At 45.0% G+C, this 14,911-nt stretch overlaps 1 long non-coding RNA gene across 1 annotated transcript in view; it reads left to right on the top strand.

The window, feature by feature from the left end:
• The first annotated feature begins 373 nt into the window (after nucleotides 1-373).
• Nucleotides 374-14,911, top strand: part of LOC142019964 (uncharacterized) — a 62,452-nt gene continuing 47,914 nt past the window's right edge. The window contains exon 1 of the long non-coding RNA XR_012647248.1: nucleotides 374-583. This is a non-coding gene — a long non-coding RNA (uncharacterized LOC142019964). The remainder of the gene's footprint in view (nucleotides 584-14,911) is intronic.

The following is a 14,911-nucleotide window of genomic DNA, read 5'->3' as shown; positions in this document are numbered from 1 at the left end:
ATTTCAAAATAGGCACTGTGTGTCCAGACATATTATTTTGAAGTAGCTGGGTGCTATTTTGAAATGCATTTTTGTGTGCAGCTGTGTTATTTTAAAATAAGCTATTTTGGAATAGCTATTCTGGAATAGCTTTTTTCAAAATAATGCTGATGTGCAGACATAGCCTGGATGTGAGGTATTCTACAATTGTAATATCAGGCTGCAACAGTGGTGATGCCTCCTGAATGCTTAGGTAGATGACCTAATATCAGAAGGAGGAGTTAGTGGAGAAGCTCACTTAACATGATATTAGCTCACAAATTTGCTGCAGATTTCAGAGCCACATTAGACTTGATTATAAAAAGATTAAACTCAACCCTTATTTTTCTTTTGCTTCTCTTTACCCTCCCCCTTTATTCAGCTCTTCACGTCAATGTTTTAATTGGCAATCTTAAAACCAGGGAGGCCAAGTGAGGAAGTAATAACTTTTCTTGGATCAAATTCTGTTGGAGAACAAGCCAAGCTTTTTGAGCTTCTGTGGAGTGATTCTTCAGGACTGGGAAACGTAAACAAAAGGTGGAACAGTATATGGTGCTGACATGTGGTAAGAGATTATGCAAGCTCCAGTGGGCTGTTAACATTTCTGCAGTTGTAGGACAAAAAAAGGGTTATTAGTTATTGTCGTATGCCATAAATCCAGCATCTTTACTGAGTCTATGTTGTTCAGTGTCCAGCAAAGTTATGAATTTAAGCTATACCACGTTTATGCTTTGAAGGTACTATGCAGGTTTCTTTTGAGGATGAGGACTGAAAGATCAGGTATGGAAAGAGAGTTCTGTGAAAAAGATTTGATCGTGGGTGTTGATATGGTGTTCTTTGTCTTTTTCCCCAATTTTTGTGACACGCAGTACTTTTTCCAGACTAGAAGAAGTGCTCTGTGTAAATTCAAAATGACGTCTTTCACTAACAGAAGTTGGTCAACTAAAACATATTATTTCACTCACCTTGTTTCTCTAATATCCTAAGGCCAACATAGCTATGACTCCCAGCAAAGAAATTTAAAATGGGAAGAACAGCACTCTTTCCTTGCTGATGGAAACTTGCTGTAGCTCATCTCTTGAGATACCTTGTTTCTTCTGTTTCTACACTGAAGTCTTTGGAAGCCTGTAATGTTCCCGTTAATAAAGATGAAAAGCACAATAAAGGACAAACATGCCATCTAGTGCAACAGTGAAGTCAAACTTTAAAGCTACTTAAAGACAGTTATTACAGTCTCAAGGGAAATGCTGCTTATTTAATATGGTGCTGATAAAAGAATAAGGGCATGGGATCTTTTTGGCTTCACCCTATTGTGTTATAGGATATAGGATGCCTCAGTATGTTTTAGACTGTGTATATAACAAAGGGATTCCTACCTCACAGTTTTACAACAGATTGAAACCACTAACAAAGGGGAATATTTTTATTTTTGCTTCTTGCAACTGCAGAATGGAAAATTATATACGAGGACAATATTTCACTGTAGAGAACACTAACAGGCAAAACAATTCTTTTTAATTAACTAGGTGCAATTTTCAGCATGTCTATTTTCTGTGTCTCAGTGCTGTGGATCATTGCCCTGTTACACGTATAATGTTTATTACTGATGTGGAGGAAGACGGAAAGGCCAGACTTAAATTATTTTAGTATTCCCAGGAGCCCTCGGGTGCAGGGCTTCTATCCCAGGGACTGAAATATGGGGCAGGATGTGCCCCCCACCCTGGAGGTTTGAAAATATTTATAGGAGCTCCACTCTGTACAGCTCTGACTGAAATTAATCCCTGGCAATAAGAGCCTGGGCCTACAGCCACAATACTGCAGAAGACTGACTGCTTAGGGTTGATCTTCTGGGGTTTCGTTTTGCACATGCACATAATGATGCTTACTGGGATCAAAGTCAACTCTGGAACTCCTCGTGAGAGATGAGGAATAAGGAAGGTTGAAGGGAGATATGTTCCCATTGACCTTCCTCCTTGTAGATAGATATTGAAACTGACTGCCAATAAATTGATTTTCGCAATGGGTGTAACTAAAATAGCGTATCAGTAGTCAACTTCTATGTCTAGTGTAGACATAGCTGAAAAAAAATATATGTGGCCTGGAGGTTCAGGAGTTGATAACATTACCACCAATGTTTACTGTGAACTGAGCCCTTGGGCAACCACCAAGGAGAGATTCATGTGCCACCCAGCTGATTAGCAGAGTGCCCATAGCCCTCCCACAGCTGGTAGCATGTGTTTCTATTGGTGGTGCACATCTGTACATGCTTTGGTGCATTTAACAAAATTTATTCCACTCATGGATGGGAAATAATTACAGGGAACACTGGATACCAGTTGAAGGAGGCAGTGCCTTTCATCAGAAGTTTCCAGGAGATTTAACACACCAGGAAACCACAGACGACTTTGATCACCATTATGCAGTAGTGTTCTCAAACAAAGCAAATATTCCACAGCATATTGCAGGAGAAAGCAAGAGTCTGAGAACTTGACTATTCCCCCATCTTTCTTCTGCTCCTATCTCATTGCCATGGCAGGATATCTTTTGACATCAGCCAGAGTGAGAACTGCTTGACATCACAGAGAATACAGAAACCATTGTATGAATGAGAATTGCAGGATTTGGCCCCTATTCTTGAAGTGGGTGAACAGGTCCCCTTTAGAGTTTAGTAGAATGGGTCTCTTCCTATAGATATGGAAATCTAGATTCCTTGACCAATGCCACAGGTGCTGCTGGTGGTAGGAATGTTAAAAACTCTATTATGCAGAACACCTGAAGCCATACAAGAGTCCTGTTAGAAGCAGCCATTTAGCAATACTTTTACCAACATGGTCCTTAAAAGGTGGTGGCAGAGGAGGGCATACCAACAAAATAAGATTGCAGAGTCATGGGCTATGTCTACGCTACAGCCATCTGTCAACAGAAGTTACTGTCAGAAGATATCTTCTGACAAAACTTCTGTTGACAGATTGCAGCCAGACAGCAAAGTGGACTGAAAAAGCGATCTGTTCTGTTGACAGAAGGTCACCAGACTGCCTGGCCACATTCTTGACAGAATGGCCAATTGGAAGAACAGCAGACAGAGCTGCCCGTGACCTGGAAGCCCTGGCTGTCAACAGAGGGCTCTCTGGAGAGTCCACCCAGCTTTTTTGTTGACAGATTCTGTCGAGAAACACATTCCGCCTTGTGGCGGGGAGAGGCAGAAGGCTGTTGACAAAAGTGCCACGTTCTGTCAATTTACCTCCAAAAGAACGTGTTTTTAGTGTGGATGCTCTGCAAGTTTTGTCGACAAAACTGGTTTTTGTCTACAAAACTTTCTAGTGTAGACATAGCTATGTTTTTTTGCACAGAGGCCTTTGAAAAAAGAAAGCCTCACACAGGTACAGAAGCATCTGAACATGGTTCCCTTTCGCATGACTATAAGAGTGGATTTTAGTGTCTCCCTGGAACTTCAGCATAAACAATGTAAATCTGTATCCCTGAACAGGAAGGTGCCAAGACCACAAAGAAACTTGAAATACTGTTGTGCAGTGTAAACACTTTCATAACTTCTTAAATGCAGATCCCAAATAATATCTATGGAAGTTTAATTCTTAATCAGAAATGGTTAACATCTATAGCATCGTGATGCATTTATTAGTTGAATGACTCTCGACTCAGAGTTAATCCTGATTAAGAATGTGTGTTTTACTGGAGAGTTTAATTTAGTCCTCCAAAGGTTAATCGGCTTTTGGTTTATAAATTAATTAGGGCAGGGACTTAGCTCCTCTAGAATGACCCACTTTAGACTGGAAACTATTATATTACAAAAGTTCATGTAACGTCCTTCCCACACTTGACTAGCATGAGGTTGTGACTCAGATGTATATATTCAAGCTGATAGAAAAAACAATAAATGAGAAGGATCCTTTGTGCCATTAACACACATAAAGAATCCTGAGAAGCCAAGTGCCAGAAGACGCTAGCCTCCTATTCTGAGGCAAGCAATTGCACAACCTAGTGTATAAATAAGATCCTAGCAGTTATAAATGAGAATAATGATTTGCAATTGCATTGCCATCATCCTGTATACCAAAACAGCATTGTTAGCACATCCCAAATCCCAAAGAGGTGATCAGTTTATGATCAGATAAAGATGTAATGAGCACTGAAGAGCTCTACAGAGTTAATCCTTTGACACAAATTGCTAATGATTTTTAGCCAAGGCATCTTGAGTCCTAGTCCCAAGGAAAGAGGATCAGAATACTTCAAGGTCACTTGTTTCTCTGCAAGCAATCACCCTTGCCCTTGTGAAACTGCAGTGGTAAGACTTTGTAAATACTGTGTATGCTGTGTCTGACTACAGCAAAAATAAAACTGCAAATAACCTAAATTTGGGCTACGTCTAGACCAGAGGGTTTTTTCGACAAAATGGCTGTTTTGTCATCAAAACCTGTGGAGCATTCAAATTTCTGGGGATGTTCTGTCAACATTAAGTCCACAGAATGCTGAAATTTTGTCAACAGCTGCACCCCACTTGCAATAAGGAAGATTGCCTCTGTCGACAGAGATCTGTCGACAAAAAGCTGGTCTGGATCTTCTGTGTGTGTGTGTGTGTGTGTGTGTGTGTGTGTGTGTGTGTGTGTGTGTGTGTGTGTGTGTGTGTGTGTGTGTGTGTGTGTGTGTGTGTGAGAGAGAGAGAGAGAGAGAGAGAGAGAGAGAGAGGACAGAAAGAGCTTCTGGGACATGGGCAAACCTGTCTGCTGTGCTTCCAGTTAGCTGTTTTGCTGATAGATTGGCTGGCCCCTCCAGCCACTCTCTGTTGACAGAGCAGATTGCTCTTTTGATCTACCTTGCAGTCTGGCCATGAGCTGTCGACAGAAATTTTGTTGGAATATACCTTCCAACAAAACCTTCTGCTGACAAATCCCTCTAGTCTAGACATAGACTTGGATATTAATTTGAATTTTCAAATGGGAAACTTTTATTTCCAAAAATGTTAAATTAATGTATTCGGTGCTGATGTGTTGTGTTGCCATTGAGAATGAAGATCAGACATGTCCTTGTGATGTCTCCAGTCACAGTTTGACTACTAGTGTAATTTTGAAGGGTAAGGATGGACTGCACATAAAACTGCTTAATACTGTCTAATGGTGAGAGCTATAAAAATTGCAATGATTGGAAAACTCGTGCCAGTTTAGTCATGGGCTCAAGATTTTCTGTTTTAAAGACAAATTTCCATGTTGGAGGAAAGAAGAAGCTCTTGACATTTCAGCAGCAGCAATAATATGTAGTTCCTTGCACACGCACGGTGCTGGAGCTGGTCTTTGGGAGCCGCAGTATATGCTCAGGGAAATAATTTACAGTATTTGTTGTTGTTACACAATTCCTGCAGAATAAGCACCACTTATTGACGTAGCATATGGAGTAAATCACAGTTACAGCTGGACATTGTTTTCCTCTGTTGTAGTACTAAATAAGATGGAGAACATTGTCATGATGCAAATCAGAAACACTTCAAAACCAGAACACTTCATGGTCCACTCAGCAAACATTCCAGCAAGTTTTCTGTCCTGGGGGGGTGGGATGATAGGGTCAGTGCTTCTCGAGCAAGAAGGGAGGAAGCACTTCAGTTGCTACCCTGAGAAGCTGTTCTCAAAAAGATAGGAAAAGACAGTGCAATGTGCCACTGCTTCCACAATTACATCCCTTCTCCAAACACCATTAAGTTAATTCATGCTTTGATGGTGGTAGCGGCTGATACTTGCTAGGCACTTCGTGCACACAGAAGGAAATAAACATAGGAATGAAATACATAAAATGTGAATTTTTGTCCTCAACCAGTAACAGTGAATTCTCTGGGGTGCATTGTTACGTTCCTGGCATACGCAATGAGAAACTAACTAAAACCTATTTAATCTGTCTGGAAGGTGCAACAAAACACTGGTGTTTTTTTAGAATTCAGAATGACAACACATAAGAATGTAAAAGCAGAGAGAAACCCAAGACTGCTTCTTAAAACTGAGGGGCATGTCCCACCTTCCATTGGACTGTTTCTCTGAAGACTGACTCAGCCTGCATTCTTCACTGCAGAACCTTCTAGCCTACATTCAGGGTCTAGAAACCTCTCCACCCCAGCTCTTAGTGCAGTGGCTTGCAATTCCAATACAGTCCTCTCCATGCATGAATCACAACAACAAATCACTCCTTCTTACACAGCTGACACTGAAGTGCTTTGAGTGCCTCCCAATCACTCATTCTTTGATTTTGAGTGTGTAGAAGAAATAGCTTGATTGGTTTATATACCTTTTGACTTTTTGTGTGAGAACAATTTACTGAGGAAAACGTAAGCAGAAGAAATGATTTTTTCTGACTGTGGTAAGGTTCATGGTCAGAAACAATGATGGGTGAGTTTAAGAATCTAGGTCAAGTGCCTGCAAAACTTCTGTTGCTTGAACTGTAATGCTTTACCTATAGGTGATGTTACAGTAAAAATAGTTGTTAATGTAGTAGAAGGAAACACTCTCTCAGGTAGCTTGGCCCAATCTAATTGAGTTCGGCAGGCTTGGAACCTGATTAAGTATTCAATGGATAGCCAGTGCTGGAAGCACAAATTTGAGTGACTTGTGGTATGTTTTCAAATCAGTTGAAGCTTTTTAGCAGTGTAGCTTTATCCCTAGCCATGAATTGAAATATTCAAACCTAGGTACCATAAATACGCCATTAAATGTAATTAGACTTGCTATCTATCTTCAGTAATTTCCCTCCTCTCAGCCTCTTGGCTGGGTAGCTTTTTCTGTACTATTCAGAAAGACCAAGTCCAAGCACTAATGGGGCAGGCTTGCAGGGTGGCTTGTTAGATTACTCAGCTTGGAGGTACAAGTGGTCAGGAAAGAAACCATCCTTTTTCACGGGTCCTATCCAGTTCTAGGATTGAAGCCTGTTTCATGCTCTCTTGTCTCCCCATTAAAACAAACAAAGCCCACCCAATCCAAATCAGTCAGAGATCATGCCACAGAGTAGTGGTCTCATAGTACATGTTTGAAGTTAACTAACTTGGTCTCATGACTGTGATGGTATAAATTCTAAAGAACTTTCTTACAAATATCTTCATCTTGTTTTCATAATGGGTATTGGGAACATCAAGGGGACTACTACACAAAAGATAATCAAATTGTGCATCAGGAGCTGTTTTCACCAGATTAATTTCCCTGAGCAATGAAAAATGCAATTCCTCCCAGTGTTCAATCTGATGTGAATAATTAAGAGATCAAAGTTTCTCTGAACTAAATATTTCAACCCTGGGGTTAACCATATTTCCGGATATTTAATCTTATCCAAAGCAATCTTAAAGACAAAACAAGATAGAAATGCCAGTCACCCTGTGAAATGGGAAATAATGCTGTCTTGGACCAATTAATTTCATATCCAGAGATGCTGCCAAAATGATCTGTTAAAGACTGAACAGATAAATTGAAGGAGGAAATTTGTATAGCGAAAAAAATGCCATTAATGTAGATAAGTAATTCAGATTCCCTAGACCTTAGCTTTATTTATTGACTCTTCATAACCTGATGTACAGCAAATATGAGTATCTCTAATACTAGAATAAAAGCATGAAACAGTCAGTCGGATGGTTCTGTACCACCAAAAAGAAATGAGAATGATGTTTTTTTTTCTCAAAAATTTATTGTTGCTAGAGTGATTCTGAATGGTTAAACTTATTTTGTGGTTCAAGGTCCTGGTAAATTTTTCTTTGAGAAACCAAGAATTGTCCATTAACATTTATTGGTAGCTCTTGTTCCTCACTGTCTGGCTGCTAAAATGTCTAGCAGAGATGACTCCTTTTGACTGCACTTTGAAGAGGTCTCAGGGCAGGTAAAGTTAGTTCTTTCCTTCATCCTCCCCTTGTCATCCCTCCATCTTTGTGACTAACAGGGCCACAGAGGAGACTTAAAAATGCATGAAACAGGTACATAGGGACCCCCTCAAATGAACACATGTTGAGAATGGGAAAGTAGGGCCAGGGTCAGAACACAGCATACAGCTTTGGTGATCCCGTACCAATCAAATCAGCAATGGCACTACTCCTGCTGTCAAACTAGAGCATCTATACTTCATGTCAGGGGTAAAATAGGGTCTATATTTGGGGGTAGATTTTTTTTCTGGAATTAGAGGAAGAAACAAGGCCAAGTGAGTTATTTTACATTTGAAAAGGTCAGCTGACCCCAATAATCTGAATTGGCCAGAACAGGAGGCTCAGTTCTTTCCCCACGGGCAGCAGAGGCCTAGAGTAAACAGCTCCCACTCTGGACAGTGTGTACTATCCCAGTTGGAAGTTTATTTTCCAGCATTGTCTAGACCAGCCTGGAGCAGTGCTCCTCTGTCAAACAAAAGAATTAAAAAAGGAAACCAAGCCTGAAAACAAATGGGAATGCCTTTCCCTACCCTTAGCAGTAATCCCGCCAATTTTTTCTATCCATGGGCAGAATAAATTTTTTATGTGCACCAAGGCATGTGCGGTTTGCTCCATCAATAGACACACATGTTTTAGGCTGTGGGATCTCTGCTAATCAGCTAAGCAGCACCTGATGCTCTCCTTGTTGGCCACCCAACTGCTCAGCTCATAGGGCACAGTGGTGGGTAGCCTGGCTTTTGACCCTGGAGTGTCAGTCCTTCCTGTAAATAGGCAACATGCATCAACCACTTCCTTTCAGGTGTGAGTCTGCTGCTGCTGAGCACAGAGCACCTGCTTCAGCTTTCATCTGGGCCATATCCCCACTGCTGCCTTGCCCACTGGTCACCTCCCTGGAAGCAGCTGCTCCTTGGGGATTCTGCTGGCCTACTCCCCAGAGGTGGAGTGAGAGACCCTGCCACTGCTGTTGTTATCACTTGTGGGGCTCTTCTTGCTTGCTGGCTGCTGGTTGCTGCTGCCTGGGAGTTGGCTGCTGCCTAGAGGAGGAAGAGGGGCTTTGCTGGTGGCAGAGTGTGTGTGACCCCTACAGAACACTGTGGGGCAGAAGACTTTTTTTATCTTTTCTCTCATGGTGGAGGTGGTGGCAGCTGTTGTGTGGAGAAGGAGTGGCATTGAACCATCTCATGGTCCATTTGCACCCCCCTGCCATCACTAAGGCTCACTCCACCATCCTCCATCTACCACCTGGAGTTCCTCCTCCTCTCTCCATTCAGCTGCTTGTCTTGCCTTTTTCCTGCTAACTGGGACTGTGCCATAAGTGCGCATGCTTTCTCCTCCCATGGGACTTGCCCTGCCCTCCTCTGGTGCTTTCAGTATATTGGCTTCCCCCACCCTCCGCTTTGCCTCCCTGCTTCCCCACAGCGGTTCACCTCTTTCCCCTTGCTTCCTGTTTTTGATCCCCATCTGCCCTGGTCCCATAGCAGTCTCTGTCTGTTTGCCTACCCTACCCCAGCCCTTGGGTGTTTGCTTGTTTTACCTGCCCTTCTCTGAGTTTTGCAGCTTCCCTCTGTGGCATTTCCTACCCTGGCCCTAGTTTGCTTCTGTTCCTTTTTCCCCTTGACTTCCATTCCTGTCCCTTTGTTTAGCCCCCCACATCACTCTGTGCCCCTTCCTGCTTTACAATCAACCCTCTGTTCCTGGCACCCCCATTGCTATAAAGCTTTGAGAGATTGCAGCTATTTAATGGCTTACTGAGTCTACTGCTTGGTAGCTTAAAAATATATATCTTGTCTTCTACATTTGTTAAGAGTCAGCACAGGTGAAACTGCATTGCCTATAATGAAGTTAATACACATATATTTCCTGGAATTTTCTGTGATTAACAGTAAAATTTTTAAAGGCGTAACAGTTGCCTTCTGATCCCTGGGCTTTAATTGGTAGCAAAGCTATGCATAAATTCCCAAGGATGAAATTATTCCTCTGCAATCATACATAGTATGCTTATTAGCCTGAACTTCAGCACGTATAATTTCTGTAAATTTAAGATGCATAAAAATTTTAGTCAATTCAGATATTAGATTTCAAATTAAATTAATAGAATTCCACATCTTTAAATATAATGTTACTGTTTTATACCTGTTTGTCTGAATTCAGTAAGAATTAGATGCTGTTCACTATGCTTATATTTAGTACAAAATAGGAAGGACTCAGCTTTTGTCTTATATAAGATGTAGAGATCCCAGACTCATTCTTGAGCATAGATTCTGCACTTGCTTGGCTGGTGCTGCGTGTGCCCTTCAGTAACCTCATGAAAGCATCTTAGCTCTCACTGTATATATGCAGGTACCAGCAACTGATTCCCCAAGCCAACATGCCTAGGGAAACTGAATCTGGGGTGTCTGGAGTGCAAGGTTTGGCCCAGGGTGACTGCAGATGCTGCATGTGCTTTGAAACCACATGGTGACTGCTGTGACTCTGCTAAGCCATCAGTACACAGGTCTCTGACATTCTGCTAAGTGGCTAATGACTTGGGAGAATAAAAACCCTTTGTCAGAGAAGGAAAATCTCTCCATTGGAACACTCTGTCCATGGCTACCAGAGGCCTTCCCTGCAAACCCCAAGTATGCAGCCCCAGTATTCTTGCAGGGAGATCTTGCCACATTTACTTGTCACCCATGGCAATGGTCTCTGACAGTGCAAGTCGAGAAGGTCTCTGCATTTAGTCCTTTCTATAGCTTTCTTAATGGGAGGAGGTTTGCCCTTGTGATGCAAGGCATGGCTGTGAGAGTCAGGGCTCCTGGGTTCTGTGGTGCTGGAAAGGGGCATGTATGGAGATGGGCTGGGAGTGATTACTGGGGCTGGGTTCTGCTCCTGTCAGTGATGATGTGTTCTACTCTGCAATGAGTCACTTTTCATATAATAAAGATCAATTTCAGAGGGCCTTTGTGGAGAGTCAGGAGTCAGTGTCTCCTCACTTCTAGTGTCTTTCATTCCATCCTCTCAAATCTTCAGGCTCTCCGTCTCTACAAAGATAACTGCTTGTGCGTCTCCACTAACCAATGGAGCTGCATACACAGGTACAGTCCAGCTCCCAAGGTTCTATCTCATTACGAAATGATCCATTTGGATGAGGCTTCTTCCTGCAGACCTAGCTCATACAGAGCCACCACTGACAGCTGTTGCAACAGTGAGTAAGGGCAGCAGTATCTAGCCTTGGTATCACAAATTACATCTTCTCCGGGGCACAGCAACAGCAGAGACTACAAACAATGTCAGATCTCTGCAGTTAGAGAAAGGACTGATTCCACCCTGAAGAACTCTGTGGCCTAGACCCACAGGGGCAGCAGTCTGGCCTCTTCCATCAGGACTCTAGTGACAGAACACAAGCCTTGTTAGTCAGAGCTCTGAGCACTGTAGGAGATTGAAACCTCCTTTCCCTTATGGGAGGAAGGCATTTCTAAGAGGCTGCTTCCCAAATGCATCGGGCAGGCCCTTCGACAGGCCACCAACCTTGGTTAATGCTGACCCAAGTAAGCTCCTGCCAAGGCTTTGGCAATGCTGGCTGTTGTTCAGGTGGGCTATGTAATTCACAGATGGCTGTACCAGGGTGTGGTCCAAGCACGGGACTTACAATCAGAACAGTTACAGTAAGTTTCCTCCATAGGTGTAGGAGAACTCTTCACCACTCCATGGCTACGTCTACACGTGCAGCCAACATCGAAATAGTCTATTTAGATGAATAACGTCTACACGTCCTCCAGGGCCGGCAACGTCGATGTTCAACTTCGACGTTGCTCAGCCCAACATCGAAATAGGCGCAGCGAGGGAACGTCTACACGTCAAAGTAGCACACATCGAAATAGGGATGCCAGGCACAGCTGCAGAAAGGGTCACAGGGCGGACTCAACAGCAAGCCGCTCCCTTAAAGGGCCCCTCCCAGACACAGTTGCACTAAACAACACAAGATACACAGAGCTGACAACTGGTTGCAGACCCTGTGCCTGCAGCATAGATCCCCAGCTGCCGCAGAAGCAGCCAGAAGCCCTGGGCTAAGGGCTGCTGCCCACGGTGACCATAGAGCCCCGCAGGGACTGGAGAGAGAGCATCTCTCAACCCCCCAGCTGATGGCCGCCATGGAGGACCCAGCAATTTTGACGTTGCGGGACGCGGATCGTCTACATGGTCCCTACTTCGACGTTGAACGTCGAAGTAGGGCGCTATTCCTATCTCCTCATGAGGTTAGCGACTTCGACGTCTCACCGCCTAACGTCGAAGTTAACTTCGAAATAGCGCCCGACGCGTGTAGACGCGACGGGCGCTATTTCGAAGTTGGTGCAGCTACTTCGAAGTAGCGTGCACGTGTAGACACAGCCCATGTCTCTTAAAATGGGGCTTATCTCTTTGATGGTGTATCCAAGCTCTTCCTATTTGTGTCCTTCCCAGTCTTCATGCTCTGTTCTGCCAGACATCCAATAGGTGAGAAGATCTTCCTCTCCTGGTGCTGTCTTCCCCCACTGTGCTTCTCTCATTGGGGGTGGAGCACGTGCACAGGCAGGCAGTACTTGCATGCGGCTATAGGAGGAGCCACATTTAAAAGCTCCAAGAGCCTCATGTGGCTTCAGAGCCGGAATTGCCACACTGCGGTGTCCCATTCGCCACACGTGGTGAGTGGCAACTGTGTTGGACACCGCAGACTTAGACATAGCCACATGTTCAATTTCACTGTAGAGTGCAGGAGGATCCAAACTAATTCTCCCTCAAAATGTTTGATGGAATTCTATGGTTGATTGTTTTGAATAATTTATTAAGAATAAGACTACTTGCATGAAGTGTTTTAATGAAAACTGTGAGTGAAGAGATGGAAGTATTTTGTGCATCTAACAGTATCTAACATTGGATTTAAAGAAGAATTTAAAGGCTAGGCTCAGTGTACTAAACCTATTGTCCATAACCTTAAACTTCAGAGACATTGCTGCTGCATTGCTGATATGCTGCTGAAATTTGGAAGGCACTTCAAGAGACATTTTAGAAAGAAGTACCTCACCAGAAAGCTAAACTGCAGGCAATAAAGAAGCAAATGGATCAAACACTATAACATCGGTTCATTTTCTTGCAAACATTCTTAACCTCAAATATGAAGGCAGATGCCTAACTTCTGAAAATGCTGCTGCTGCCCCGGCATGGACATCACAGAATCACTCCCTGACTGTGCCAGTCCTAATACATTTCAGAGCTGGAGTGCAACCATATAATCAGAACACGTTTTCTGATGATATTTTGAACAGACGGTCCCCTGAATTGGCAGGACTCATTAGCCAGGCACCTTGAAACAGAGTTCCTTCAGTTGCTAAGCCCACCTTTCACAGCAGTAGCTTCCTTTGCATGCACAGAGGGAATATTTTCATCATTTGGCACAATCTACACAAATGTAAGAAACTGGCTGGGAGTTGAAAAATCAGGAAAACTTCCATTTCTGTTTCAGTCTATGAATCAAAATGACAGGGGGAGTGGGAAAGATGACAGCTAGTTGTTCAAGTTTTAAGGACACTGTACACTTAGGCTACGTCTACACGTGTATGCTACATCGAAATAGCTTATTTAAATAAGCTGTTTCGATGAATAACGTCTACACGTCCTCCAGGGCTGGTGCTGTTGACGTTCAGCGTTGACGTTGGGCAGCACCACATCAAAGTAGGCACTGCAGGGGAGCGTCTACACGCCAAAGTAGCACACATCGAAATAAGGGTGCCAGGAACAGCTGCAGACAGGGTCACAGGGCGGACTAGCACTTCCGGGGCAACAGCTAGCTGCTCCCTTAAAGGGCCCCTCCCAGACACACTCAGCCTGCACAGCATGCGGTCTGCAGAGCCATGGGCACGCACACCTCGGCGACACAGTTAAGGACCCCCAGCAGCAGCAACAGCAGCAGCAGCAGCAGCAGCCAGAGGTCTACCCAGCCGCCCCTGCAGAAGCAGTGCTCGCCCTGCTTAATGCCATGCAGGAGGCAACTGATCACATTCTAGCCACAGAAGAGGAGCTGCCCCCAGGGGAGGAGGAAGCAACCCCAGACCCTGCAGCCCCCCACCCCGCCTTGCCGCACACTCTGCTGGCTGTGGAGCTACTCCACAAGCACCAACTGGTGGGAGCGGCTGGTGCTCGGCGAGTGGGATGACGACCGCTGGCTCCAGAACTTTCGTATAAGCTGGCAGACATTTCTGGAGCTGTGCCAGTGGCTCACCCCTGCACTGAGGCACCAGGACACCGCCATGCGGCGTGCCCTCAGCATGGAGAAACGGGTCGGCATCGCTGTCTGGAAGCTGGCCACTCCAGACAGCTACCGATCCGTGGGGCAGCAGTTTGGCATCGGCAAGGCCACCGTCGGGGCTGTCCTCATGGAGGTAAGAGGACCCATGGGGAGGGGGAGGCAGCCCTGGGGGGTGGAGGGGAGCCCTGGCAGGGGAGGGGAGCCCTGGGGAGGGGAGGGGAGCCCTGGCAGGGGAGGGCCAGACACACCCTGCACACCCCTCCTCATTGGTGCTCTCCCATGTCCTTCTCCTGCAGGTCGTCCACGCCATCAATGCCCTGCTCCTCCATAGGCTCGTGCAGCTTGGGGACCCGGATGCTGCCATTGCCGGGTTGCCACCCTGGGGTTCCCAAATTGCTTCGGGGCTCTGGATGGGACCCATATCCCCATCCGTGTCCCGGAGCACAGTGGAGGATGCTTCTTGAACAGGAAGGGATACCATTCAGTGGTCCTCCAGGCCTTGGTGGACAGCCGGGGCTGCTTCCTGGACATATATGTTGGCTGGCCTGGCAGCACCCACGACGCCCAGGTATTCCGGAATTCGGGCCTGTGCTGCCGGCTGGAGGTGGGGACCTACATCCCCCAGCGGGAGATCCCTCTGGGGGACACCACCATGCCCCTCTGCATCGTCACAGACGCGGCGTACCCGCTCTGGCCCTGGCTCATGCACCCTTACATGGGGCCATCTGTCAGCC

This window comes from Carettochelys insculpta, chromosome 13, assembly GCF_033958435.1.
Source record: "Carettochelys insculpta isolate YL-2023 chromosome 13, ASM3395843v1, whole genome shotgun sequence".
In the NCBI taxonomy this organism is placed as follows: domain Eukaryota; kingdom Metazoa; phylum Chordata; order Testudines; family Carettochelyidae; genus Carettochelys; species Carettochelys insculpta.
This window is presented reverse-complemented; position numbering and strand designations above follow the sequence as displayed.